This window comes from Suricata suricatta, chromosome 1, assembly GCF_006229205.1.
Source record: "Suricata suricatta isolate VVHF042 chromosome 1, meerkat_22Aug2017_6uvM2_HiC, whole genome shotgun sequence".
Taxonomy (NCBI): Eukaryota; Metazoa; Chordata; class Mammalia; order Carnivora; family Herpestidae; genus Suricata; species Suricata suricatta.
In genome coordinates, this window is record NC_043700.1 from 65,430,734 (window position 1) to 65,444,394 (window position 13,661).

Genomic DNA, 13,661 nt, shown 5'->3' on the forward strand with positions numbered 1-13,661 from the left:
CTCCAGAGAAGCAGGCTGCTAAATAAAGTTGGCAGAACAGAGAGATCAATAAACAGATGAAGACTTCTGAGCTACATGCTCTCTTTGAGCCATGTCCCTCTGTTGCTGGAGGCATCTTCTTCCTTCGAAGAGGAAACAACAGAAGTTGCAAGGAGATAACCCACTGGGGCAGGAACTCAGCAGACTTAAAAATTTCTCAAAGTGATTGCTGGAATTAAAGCTGTACTCTACTAGCTCCAGCCTCTCCTGCACAGTATCTTGAGCAAATTGCATATCCAAATATAATAGCCTCATTAAGACACATGATATTCAAAGAGGTCTAACTGTATTAGTCTGTGGTTCACACTTGTGGAAACACTACACCACGCCATAACAGGAAAGAGGGACCCTTACACTTTATAAGGACAGAAGGTCAGAAAACACAAATTATACAGAAAAAGATGGAAAAAGAGAAGTTATGAAAAATGAAAAGGTAATTTAAGATAGAAGAGTTGAAACTAAACACAGCGTTTATAGGGATAATGCTAAAAGAACAAACTCATTGCTTAAATGAACAGCCTCACACAGGGTCCAAAAGAAAGAGTCAGCTATATGCTGCTCACTAGAAGTCACCTAAAGTTAATCCAAAAAATGCATGTAAAAGACAGAACTTTATAAAGATGAATTTTACCTTTTGTAAAGAAGACCTAACTGGAATACATTTTTCTGAACCAAGTGGTATAACATCACAGAATTCAAGAGCAAACTATAGGAAATAAAAAAGGAAATGAATAGGAAAACAATCCTTTCAAGAAACATTGACAGATTAAATTTTAAAAATACTTGGTTTAAAGGATTTGAAAAAGATTATTATAGGAAGGTTGACTTAATTTGTAGATGCAGCATTTAAATACTTGGGAGTGGTCATGACATCGTATTTTCAAACTTCCACCAAGAATTTATAGAAACGGATCCTATTTTAGGGAATAAAAACTAATTCAATAAAAGATGACTGGGTGGCCCAGTTGGTTAAGTGTCTGACTCATGGTTAGGCATCATGTTGTCATGGCCTCAGGTCATGATTTCACGGTTTCTGGATTTCAGCCCTGTGTTCGGCTCTGTGCTGACAGTGCAGGCCTGCTTGGGGTTCCCTTTCTCCCTCTCTCTGCTCCTCCCCTGCTTGCTCTCTAACCCTCTTGCTCTCCCTCTCTCAAAATAAATAAATAAAAACATTGAAAAAACTAATTAAATAAAATTTAATAAATAGAAGGAATACAGATTACAGGAATTTTATGAAAAATAAAATTGTAAAAATTAAAATTTAAAAACTTTAACCACCTGGAAATTTTTAAATGCTATCTCAATTATTTTTGTGTAAAATGGAATATTGAAACTGGTAGTGCAGAATATCTCTAGAAAATGAAAATAAAAACTCTAGATATCAAAATTTAGGTGATTTGTCTAAAACTGTATTTATGAAAAAATTAATAGATATAAGTACTTATATTTACTAAAAGAGAATAAAATATTAAACACTTAAGTAAGATTTAAAATGAGGATTAAAATGATTAAAACAGAAATAAAAGTTAAATAGTAAAATAATAAAACCAAGAACTGTTTCTCTCCCCTTAAGAACTGGTATTTTAAACCAGTGATAATCAAATATAAAACCACGTAGTAACACAACTAAAATACTAAAGTACTTGAAAGATGTTAATTGTCCCTGAATTAAATTTACAGATTTAGATGGTATCCAATCAAAATATCAACAAATGTATTGTTGCTGTTGTGTTTGTTTGTTTGCCTGGGACATGATAGACTTATTCTAAGGTTATCCTGAAAAGTAAGCATATAAAGAATAACTAGAAATAAACTGAAAAAGAAAAGAAGAATAACAGTGAATATGCTAAACAATTTTAGGATGTATTATTAAGACATAGTAAGTACAACTCTTTGGTCTTAGCACAAAAAAATGACTATGTGTTCCGAAGACTGACTCAAGAAGCTATAAGAATTTGATATCCATTAAAAACATTTCAAAACATGGAAGAAAAGCAGCATTATTCAACAAATGGGGTTGAAATAACCAATGAAGTTTCTGGAAAAATGCAACAAGTAAATCTTCACCCCTTGCTCTATAATTAACTCCATATGAATTAACATTTTAAGTATAAAAACATAAAAGTAAAAGTGTTGGGAAAAACTCATAGAGATTTAAAAGAATTATTTTGATAGTGTGACCAAAGTTTATCATTAAAAAGGAACACTTGATACATTTTATCTTGTAAGACTTAAATGTACAGGTGGTAATTAACAACAAAACCAAAATAAAAAATAAGCTAGGAAAAGATTGTCAAAAATTATACTGCAGGCAAAGGGATTAATTCCCTTAATATACAAAAGGATCTTATAAATTATAATTTTAAGTCCCCAAACTCCCTAGAAAAAATTGTCAAGAGATATAAACAAGAAAGTTCACAAGAAAGGTAATAGAAAGAGCCTATATACGCAGAAAGAGATGATTAATTCTGCTCATAAACTAATACACACTTAGATTCACTTGGATGTTTAGATGCCATTTTAATCGAATCACACTGGGAAATAATTAAGAAACTTATAAAAATCATTTTGGCAGCGTATAGAGAAGCTGTTAGCAGGGTTAAAATACAGTTACAACTTTTGCTGAGAATTATGGCAATGTCTATCAAGATTTAAAATGTGTATCTATCTTAATGATACAACAATTCTAGGAACAAACATATATACAAAAAAGCACAAAATATGTATGCAAAGACATTAATGGCAGCATTTATTTTTTTTAGTAACAAATATGAGATAATGTTTAAGACCCTGTGTGTATGTGTGTGTGCACGTGCGTGTGCATGTGTGTGTGTGTGTGTTTGTTTTTAAGTTTATTTATTCTGAGAGAGAGAGACAGAGAGACAGAGACAGAGATGAGAGAGAGAGAGAGAGAATCCCAATCCCCAATGCCAGCACAGAGCCTGATGTAAGGCTCGAACTCACTAATGGTGAGTGAGGTCATGACCTGAGTCAAAATCAAGAGTTGGACACTCAACCAGCTGAGCCACCCAGGCATCCCTAAAGAATTTTCTTTTAATGTAGTTTAAACTTCAACCAATATGAATTATAATTTATGTTGATGAGTTTCTTGCTCTTTCTCTCTCTCTCTCTCTCTCTCTCTCTCTCTCTCTCTCTCTCTCTCTGTCACACACACACACACACACACACACACACACACACACAACTAAACTGCATAAGAATGGGCCATTTTGGCCCTTTGGGTTTCTGAGAGACTTTTCTGAAAAGTTTGCCCGAATGAAAAGTAAGTCACACAGCCGGGGGTGCAGAACCCAGTAAAACCACATAAAAGCTGAGAGAAATTACGTTTTCTTCCTTGGATTTCGGATTTTGAAACATCTTCCATCCCACAACGCACTAAAGTTAAGAAATAATTAGGCATTTTGAATTTTTGCAACAGCCACAGAAAAGAGATCCACATTTACATAAAATAGCGCAGCAGGTAGAGAGAGCCGGGTTTCTGCAGAAAAGCCCTCCTATATGGAAGAACTCAGTTCCCAACTGCCTTCCGATTGCTCCCCCACCTCCAAATAAAATGCACAAAAGTCTATTGGAATATATTGTGAGATTTAGATTTTATATATTTTCTTACCACTTATTTGAGAATATGTCACATCCCCATATTAAAGTTGACAGTTTTATTACCAACACAACACATATATGTGATTCCTAATTTCAGACTTGAGGTCCTCAATAAAAAACATCACAATTAAGATTATGCAAGTGAATAGACAGGATTCTAAATGACTTTTGCTGTGTAAACGAAGAGAAATGAAGAAGGTTCTGGAAAATATCTCAGCTTATGATTTGAGTATTTTAGACATGTCCAACTTTCCTATCTCTATGGAATTTGCTTCTGGTAATTTTCCACCAAGCACTTCAGTGCTGAAATAAACAGGATCATCTGGTACCGCCCCTTACATCAGACATTTACCTTAGTAAAACATCATTCTGAACCCAGGAAATAGGAACTGAGGACACACGTTTCTTTAGCCAGTCGATCCAGCGATGGTAAGAACCCACAAGAATCCATATTCAGAATCTATCCAATTACAGCAAATGATTACTTAATAGCCTATTGGGAAAACATTTCCGCCTCTGGGTTGTAAAAAGGTCTTCAAAAATAGCAGGGCAATAGTCCCAGGTCTCTGTGACCTAAAATGTCTAATGAAGCTGAAGAATTATTAGAGCATCTTAGAGAAACCTGAAGCTATTCAGCGTGATGATTTAGTAATGATGTCTCTGTCATTTGGGTAGAGAATAATGTGGTTTCTAGCTTAGTATTTATTCAGCCACATTTACCAGTGCCAGGAGTACTGGCTTTGAGAATTTTCTATGCCCTGGATTTTCTCAGGAAACACATCTTCTGATTAAATAACTCAAAAAATGGATTTATTTTGTGATAGGTTCCACTTCTAGGAAATTAAGTGATAACGTCAAAGTAATAAAGTCAAATGTAATAAAAATCCAAGACTGAAAAGCAGAAAATATCACACTGAATATTTGACTTCTACACATAAAGTAGAAAATAGAAAATAGTTTTTTCTTAGTTCAAATTTTAAAAATCCATAAATGGAAAAGGACAGTCACTTGAGAGGAAAGATGCAGGAAAGGGAAGAAAAAGAAAGGAAGCCCGAACTTAAAAAAAAAAAAAAATTACATTATTTCTTTAAACATAAAGACCATAACAGTTAGACCTATACTGGCCCCTGGTGGTCAAAATTGAAAATGTATGTGTACCCATGAATTAAATGAATGCTTGTTTGATATACATTAATAACTAAAAGTGAGAAACCGTTGGCTTCACTTTGAGTGAATACTCCATTTTAGCCAACTCACTTGTCTACAACATTTCACCTAATTATTTAAATCGCATGATTCCTCTTTGGAGAGCTCTCAGTTCTAAACTTTCCAACCTTAATGCAGGTGTAGTAAGTTGTGTTGGCTGACACCACTCATATCGTTGGGGTTTAGGTATTCACGTGTGTTACAATTTGTGTAGAAATAATAGGAAAGAATATTTTCCTGGATTTCTTAGGCAACTTCATTTTAGGAAAGTAGACCATGAATTATTTAATGCCTTATTTTATCATGCACACTAAAATGGCAATATTAGGAATATAGACCCATACATGATTGTCAGGATATAGATTCTTACCTCAGCAACTAAACTTAGTGCTTTTTAGTGGTTACTGCATGTAAGATTAGACACAGTTTAGAGTACTGATTCTTTTTTAAAAAATTTTTTAAAACTATTTTTTATGTTTTTTATTTATTTTCTGAGAGACAGAGAGAGACAGTGTGAGCAGGGCAGGGTCAGAGAGAGAGGGAGACATAGAATCCAAAACAGGCTCCAGGCTCTGAGCTGTCCGCACAGAGCCTGACATGGGGCTTGAACCCACAAACTGTGAGATCATGACCTGAGCAGAAGCCAGACGCTTAACTGACTGAGCCACCCTAGAGTACTGATTCTTAAGCAAAATAAACAAGCAAACAAACAAATGAAATAAAACGATGTATAATTCATTTGGCTTTAAGAAATATAAGATTTTTAATTCTAAGATTATTTGGAATATTAATTTTTCTGTTTCAAGAAAATTAAAGCCTGTGTTTTCTTGGCTGTTTATTTTAACATCTTTTTGGATAATTTCATGTGGAAGCCATTAGAATTTTTTACTAATGTATTCCTTGAGCTTCAAAAAACCCCACCAAAATGTATAAATGATTTTATTCGGCTCTTGTCTTAATTTAATCATAAGATACGGTTTTCTGAAGGAAGATATGACAGAAACTATGTTTTATTTCTGCTCTCTCCAATAATTAGAAGATTTAAAATGGTTTTCTGTTAATCTTTGTAAATTGTATCTAATGTATTCATTGGATATGAGCTATTATTAAAAGATTGTAACACAGTGAAATTATAAATGGTTTTGAATTTTAATATCTTCACTTTTTCTCAAATAAACTTCTTTCAATATAAAACCTAAACACATGATAGAAGATAATTTTAGCACCAAACAAGACCTTTGGGATTTAACTTATTTTAACTCACACAATAAACATTCATTGTGTACCTATTTTATAAAAAGTATGTGTTGGCTACTTAAATCAGTGAGGGGAAACTACAAAGATAAATAAAAATTGTATCTTGAGATTAAGACGCTTGTAGTTTTTAAGTTTGTTTATTTATTTTTTTGGGGAAAGAGAGAGCCAGTGGGGTAGGGACAGAGAGAGAGGGAGGGGGAGAGAATCCACCACTATTAGCAGGGAGCCCGACATGGGGCTGAATGTCACAAACCCCGAGATCATGACCTGAGTTGAAAACAAGAGTCGGACATTTAACCAACGGAGCCACCCAGACACCCCTGAGGCTTAAAGCTTTGAGGAAAGAGAAGCAGGTTAAGGAAAGTGAGACTGTGCAGTGGAATGTGACGACATGCCTTGTATCCAAGGAATGACACACAGAACACCTAAGCTGAAAAAAAAGCTCCTTTGAGGAGATGGGAAGATGGTGAACTAGAAAGCAGAGCATGTTTTTTACATTTTTAAAAATATTTATTTTAGAGAGACACAGAGAGGAGCATTAAAAAAATATGGAATGGGGCACCTGGGTGGCTCAGCTAGTTAAGCGCCGGACTTCAGCTCAGATTATGAACTCATGGTTCATGGGTTTGAGCCTCGTGTTGGGCTTTGTGCTGACAGCTCAGAGCCTGGAGCCTGCTTAGGATTCTGGGTCCCCCACTCTTTCTCTGCCCCTCCTCTACTTGTGTGCCCTCTCTCTAACATAAATAAATAATTAAAAAAGTAAAAAAAATATGGTATACATTCAAACCCAGAAGAAAAAATTAACATTTTAATAGATCAAAGGATAGTGGCACAAAACATCAAGTCATTGAAGAGAAAACTTGAACTGGAAAATATTAAGACAAGCAATCAAAGAAAGGCATATTAAACAAACAGTATACTAGAGGTCCCTGGGTGGCTCAGTCGGTTAAGCATCCGGCTTTGGCTCAGGTCATGGTCTCACGGTTTGTGGGTTCGAGTCCTTAGTCGGGCTCTGTGCTGACAGCTCAGAGCCTGGAGCCTGCTTCGGATTCTGTGTCTCCCTCTCTCTCTCTGATTCTCTCCTGCTCGCACTGTCTCTCTTTCTCTCAAAAATAAATAAAAATATAAAAAAATTAGAAAAGAACAATATACTATATTTAGTCTACTGTGTGTTCTTTAAATTAAAAAAAAAATTTTTATTAGAAAAAAGTTCAAACCTATACAAATGTGCAAATGATAATGTCGTGCATTCCCAAGTACCCATCAACCACTTTCTGCAACTATCAATGAGTGTATAACTTTATTGTTAAAAGTCCCCATACTTGACCTGTATCATTTTGTAACAAAACTCAGATTTCACTTGATTTCATTCATAAATAATTCAGTTTGAATTTCTAAAAGAGGACTTTTATTTCTTATTTTTATTTTTTAAAAAAAGGACACTTTTAAAAAGCAACTGAAATACCATTATCAAATCTAAACCTACTTAAAGATAACATTTTTTAGCTAGTTTTCAAATTCCCAATAGTTTTATTGTTGAAATAATGATTGAGATAAGGCTTAGATATTGCTTTTGGGCCACATGTTTTAAATCTACAGACCTTTCTCTTTCTCTTTCTCGCTCTCTCTGAATGTATGCTTTTATACACACATATAAATAGCTGAATTTATATAATAAAGATGTACAGTAATACATATGTACATACGTATACATACATATTTATTGAAGGAATCAATCAGATCATCATTTGTCCTCTACAGTTTCCCACACTTGGTATTTTGCTGATTTGATTCCTGTGGTGTCGACTAACATCTTCCTCCTTTCCCTATTTTGTGTATACTGGTAATTACAGGGTGTTTGAAGAGACAGTTTAGGATTGAGGCTTGTTAGGTAGTTTCGGAGAGGGTGTAAGGAAGTGCGGCTTTGCTCTGGATTGGATGATGTCCGGAAGTGAGTAATTCTATGACTGGGCATCTTTATAAATCTTATCAAGGAGGAGGGAAGACTAGAGAAAGGCCGAAGCTGTCGTTGGTAAAGCAGTCAGTCCCTCATCTCGGCCAGAAGGAGTATTTTGTGGCTTGGACAGTATGTTTTGTCTGTGTTCAGATGTGATTGTGAGTTTTTCTCTGGATGCATCCTGGTCACAGGACAGCCTTGTCTGATGCTGATGTTCTGTGAAGACATTTGTGCTCAACAGGACACTGAGCTCTCCCTGAGAGTCCTGGGCCAACTCCCAGATATCAGCGCTGCATTTCTCAACATTTACTCACCTCAACCCAGAAGTTCCTCTTCTCAGGGTAAGTCTAAAAGAAATGGATGCATATAGCCACAGAAAGTCTAGTGCAGGAGTGTTCATAGTCTATGAACAGAAGAATGGATAAAGAAATTGTGGCCTCTTCAGAAAACACAATGGAATACTACCATTAGCCAAACCAAACTATTGGTATATACAACAAAACATTTGAATCTCAAAACATTGTGCAGAGAGACCATAACCAAACACTGATTGCATGATTCCATTATATATATTATAAGGACAAGCAACACTTACAGTGATGGAAGAACAGTGTTTGCCTAGAATTATGTGTGCAGGGTGTGGGGTGGGGTAGCAGGTGTAGGCCTGAGGAACTGACCAAAAAGAGTCATGAGCGAAACTTCGTGGGTGATAGAAGCAAGGCTTTGAAACTTGATTTGTGTGATGGCAGGTCAAATATACAACTTTGTAAAACTTTATCAGCATGTGCATTTATTGTACATATATTGTGCCTAAAAAAAGTAAGTGTCATGTTCAATTAAAATGTTTCTATTTGTTGGGCTCTTATTGTTGTCTCTTCAGCTCTTCTTACCCATGTTCTATCAATTTGCAAATTTCATAAATTGTTTCAATAAGAGTAATCCTTGAAGTTCTCCCCAAACTTCTCTTACTAAATCATATTTTGATCCAAATATAAACATTGTTTTTGAACATGGTCTTAACATGTTTCTTCCCTCAAAAATTAGACAACTTTATCACATAAGAAAATATTTTATGTATTTTAAAAACTTATCGTGAATGAATTGACCACCAACCTCATAACGCCATGCCCAGTCAAGTAAATGACAACTTACTTTACTTTGATTTTTAAAAGCTATAGACTGGGTTTTAATTTAGAGATACATTATATATGTGGAAAGAATATATTGAGTTTCCTTCCTCAGAGTGCACATAATGTATTTATGTATTTATTTAATATTTACTTAAGGGAGAACACAAATGGGGGAGGGGCAGAGACGAGGGGACAGAGGATCTGGCGCGGGCTCAGCACTGACAGGCTGACAGCAGCGAGCAGGATGTGGAGCTCTGGCTCACAAGCCTGGAGATCATGACCCTACCCAAAGTCTGACGCTCATCTGACTGAGCCACCCAGATGCTCCTATGTATAATGTTTTTAAAAGTTGAAACCATATTTTTATTAGGCTCCTTGATGCCACAATGCTCCCCACCCATGCTTTTACTTAATTTGACTAGAGTTTAATTTGACTTCAGTAGAAGTGAGTGAAACTCTTAATGTCAGACTCGGTAGGACCCTTGGGAAGTTTTCCCAAGAATTGCATGTTCTTTTGCGTGTTTGTAATAAACAAGGCTTTACTATAGTCTCAGACACATTCTAAAGCAATTTCCACAAATAATACCAAGCAGTGTATTTAAGGGTTTAAACTCAAATTCTTTTTTATGGTTGAAGAGCTAATTTCCACAAAATGGCCTACCATACATGTGATTGTTGACTATGCGTCAACTTGAATGGGTCACAGGGCGCCCTGATATTTGGTTAAACATTATTTCTGGTGTGTGTGTGTGTGAGAGTGTTTTGGGAAGAGGATAACGTTTGAATTGGTAGACTGAGTCCAACAGATTGCCATCCCCGATGTCAGAGGCCTCGTCCAATTCATTAAAGTCTGAGTAAGAGGGGATTCACTCTCTCAGCCTGACTGTCTTTGAGCTGAAATGTGGGTTTTCTCCTGCCTTTGGGGGACTTGGACTCTGAGTAGAACTTAGAGCATTGGTTCTCCTGGTTCTTAGGCCTTCAAATTCAGACAGGAATTTACAGCATCAAGCTCTCCTTCTCAGGTTTTTGACTCAGTCGGTAGCTATATCATGAGTTCTCCCAGGGCTCCTGACTGCCAAGTGCAGATCTCAAGACTTCTTAACCCCCATAATGATGTAAGCCAATTATTTATAACAATTTTTCTCATATATATATATATATATATATATATATATATAAAGGCTACTATAGCATCAGTGTAAATAACTGATAAGTAAGTCACAGCACACATAAAAAAATTCTCTGTTCAATTTTATTTTTCATTTTCCTCAGGGTGCTTTAAAGATAGGAGTTTAACTGTTGTCCAGAGAAATAGTTCGTCTTCAACAGGAGAAAAATGAGATGCACTCCCACATCAGGAGTCCAATAGCTAAAAAACAACTGAGTTAGCTCTGAGGTCCTCTGTTTCCTAGAAGAATCTTACTGTCAATATCAAGAAACTTTAAAAAAATCCTACTCTTTCTCTTATCTAACTTTTATCACAGCTTTTTCTATACAGATATGTGTGCCTAAAATGCTTTATACAACATTTCAGGCCACATGGTTTATTTCTTTCTTAAAAATAAAAAGCAAGCAAAAATCATTTGACATATTTTACTCCGTTGGGGAGAGAGGTATGCCCCATTTTATACTATCTAAAGATGAAATGCTCAACTCTGTTGAGGCAGAAAAGCCACTTTTTGAGAACTTTATAACATGCAATTGTTCTATTTATTCTATGTCTGCTTCATAACTTAGCCAACATCTTTATCTGAGCAGTACTATTGCCAGGACTAAAGGTTTTGAGTTGCATTTGTGCATCTTATTCTGTACAGTGTCCTGTAGGCTCATTGGATTAGTTTTCTAGGGATGGGTCAACAAATTGCCACAAACTTGGTAGCTTAAAACAACAGAAACTTTTTCTCTCACCCTTACAGTGCCTAAAAAGTCTGGCAAGGTTGGTTCCTTCTAGAGGGTCTGAAGGAGAACCCCTTTCTAGGCTGTCTCCCAGCTTCTAGTGGCTTCCTGCAATTCTTGGCAGTTCTTGGCTTGTAGTGCCATCACTCCAATCTCTGCCTTCATCTTCATGTGGCCCTTTTCTCTGTGTCTCTGTGTCAAATATCTCTTTCCTTTCTCTTACAAAGGTACTGGTCATTGGATTTAGAGTCTATCCAAGATGATATAGAGATTAATTACATCTGCAAAGACCCTATTTCCAAATAAGGTCATATTTACAGGTACTGGAAATTAGGACTTAGACATATTTATTGAGAAGCTATATTCATCCAAGGATAATATTTAATTTCTTTGGTGTGGTGTTGTTGTACATGAAAATGTGACAAAAGAGAAATTGAAATTAAACGGTAACAAAATGTTAATCAGAGGATTTATGCTTCTTGCAAAGATGGGGTAATAAGAATCAGGTTAATCCCCTACATTAAAGGAACTGCAAAATGGGTAAAATATATGAAACACTGGACCACATAAGCAGGACAGGACTGTGATCCCTGTCAGAAGGGGAAGCGAGTTGAGTCCTATAATGTTTCAATTTTACTGCCGAGGTAGAGTTTGCAGGCTGCAGTGCAGTAAGGGGAATGCAAATAGAGCCCAGAAGCCTTCCTGAGTTGAATAAATAGAAATGAGAATTTGGGAAGATCAAGGCAGGTAGATTATAAATATATATAGTTGGAGATTTAGAAAAAGAGGGAGGTGGTGGAGAAGCAAAGCAAGTAAAAACTTATAAGAAATAGAATAAATAATAGAGAAGAACACAAATAATGAAATAGAAAAGAAAAACATATTAGAGAAAACAACTAAATCTGGAGCTAATTTGTTGAGCAGATTAATAAAACCGATGAACTTTTAGTTAGAATGTTCATAAATAGAAAAGAAGAAAAAAATTATTAATATCAGGAATGAGAGAGGCGCCTGGGTGGCTCAGTAGGTTAAGTGTCTGGCTTCGGCTCAGGTCATGATCTCACAGTTGGTGGGTTCGAGCCTTGAGTCGGGCTCTGTGCTGACAGCTTGCTCAGAGCCTGGAGGCTGCTTCAGATTCTGTGTCTCCCTCTGTCTCTGACCCTCCCCTGATCACGCTGTCTCTCTCTGTCTCTCAAAAATAAATAAAAAACATTAAATAAAAAAAAGAGGAATGAGAAAAGAACATCACTACAGATCCTATAGATATATAAAGAAGAATAAAGAAATATTATAGGGGCTCCTGGGTGGCTCAGTCAGGTAAGCATCCAACTCTTGATTTCAGCTCAAGTCATGATCTCATGGTTTGTGAGATTGAATCCCACATTGGACTCTGCACTGACAGTGTGGAGGGTGCTTGGGATTCTTTCTACCACTCTCTTTCTGCCCCTTCCCTGCTCGTTCTCTCTCTTTCTCTCAAAATAAATAAATAAACATTAAAAAATATTATAAACAATATTGTGCCAATAATGTCTCAATATTCACAAAATAAGTAAGTTCCCTGGAAGACATAAATTAAGAAAATTCACTGAAGAAGAAATAGATGACCTCAATCACCTTACATACACTAAAGAAAGCAAGACCTAGATAGTTTTGAATTCTACCAAACATTTAAGAAGAACAGCATCAATTCTTAGCGAACTTTTTAAAGCTACTACTATGATATTACAGACCAATATCCCTCCTGAACACAAAAGCAAATTAAACCCAGCAATATTTAGAAAAGCTAATAAACACATCATGACCTAGTAGTGTTTACCACAGGATTGCAAAATTGGTTTATTACTTGCAAATTAATCAATATAATTCACCATATTAACAGAGTAAAAAAAATCATGATCATCTCAAAAGAAGGATTTTTTACCCCACAAAATATAGTATCCTTCCTTGATAAAAAATGCTCAGGAAACTACAAACAGAAGGTAATTTCCACAACCTGATAAAGAGAATCTGGGAAAAAACATACAGCTTATATTATATTTAATGGTGAAAGAGTAAACGTTTTTCCCCTAACACTGGGAGTCAGAGTAGCTTGTTCTATCAAAACCTTATGGTATGAGTGAAAGACAGATTTATAAACCCTTTTATTAATGTGAGGTATGAATGAATTAGAAACAGTCTTTACAAGACCCTGTTGGTAAGAGAAAAGTAAAATACAGTCAGAGTTAGAAGGACCTATTAGGTTTTTTCAGAAGATCATATGAATGCTTTACGTTAGGCTCTAGCTCACCTACTGTCTCTATCCAGGAAACTGTTCCTACCTACCTCTCCTCTTCATTTCAGTGATTTGTTTCATTAGGTCTTGTTGGAAATTCTCCATTTGGAAATTGGGATTTTGTCATCATGAATTATGGTAGAGGTTTTGTTATTGGAGAAAGTTATAATTAACCTGCAGAATCTGAGTGAAAACAGACTGGGACACTAACATCAGAGATAATTTATGTGGAAGTTAAGTGGTTTGACCCAAAAAAGAAATATAATATAATGCTCAGTTACTA

General features: G+C 35.7%; 1 long non-coding RNA gene across 1 annotated transcript in view; it reads left to right on the forward strand.

Moving 5' to 3' along the window:
- The first annotated feature begins 4,035 nt into the window (after positions 1-4,035).
- LOC115291909 overlaps positions 4,036-13,661 on the forward strand; it is a 46,151-nt gene continuing 36,525 nt past the window's right edge. Inside the window, exons 1-2 of the long non-coding RNA XR_003908725.1 lie at positions 4,036-4,089; positions 8,272-8,421. This is a non-coding gene — a long non-coding RNA (uncharacterized LOC115291909). The remainder of the gene's footprint in view (positions 4,090-8,271; positions 8,422-13,661) is intronic.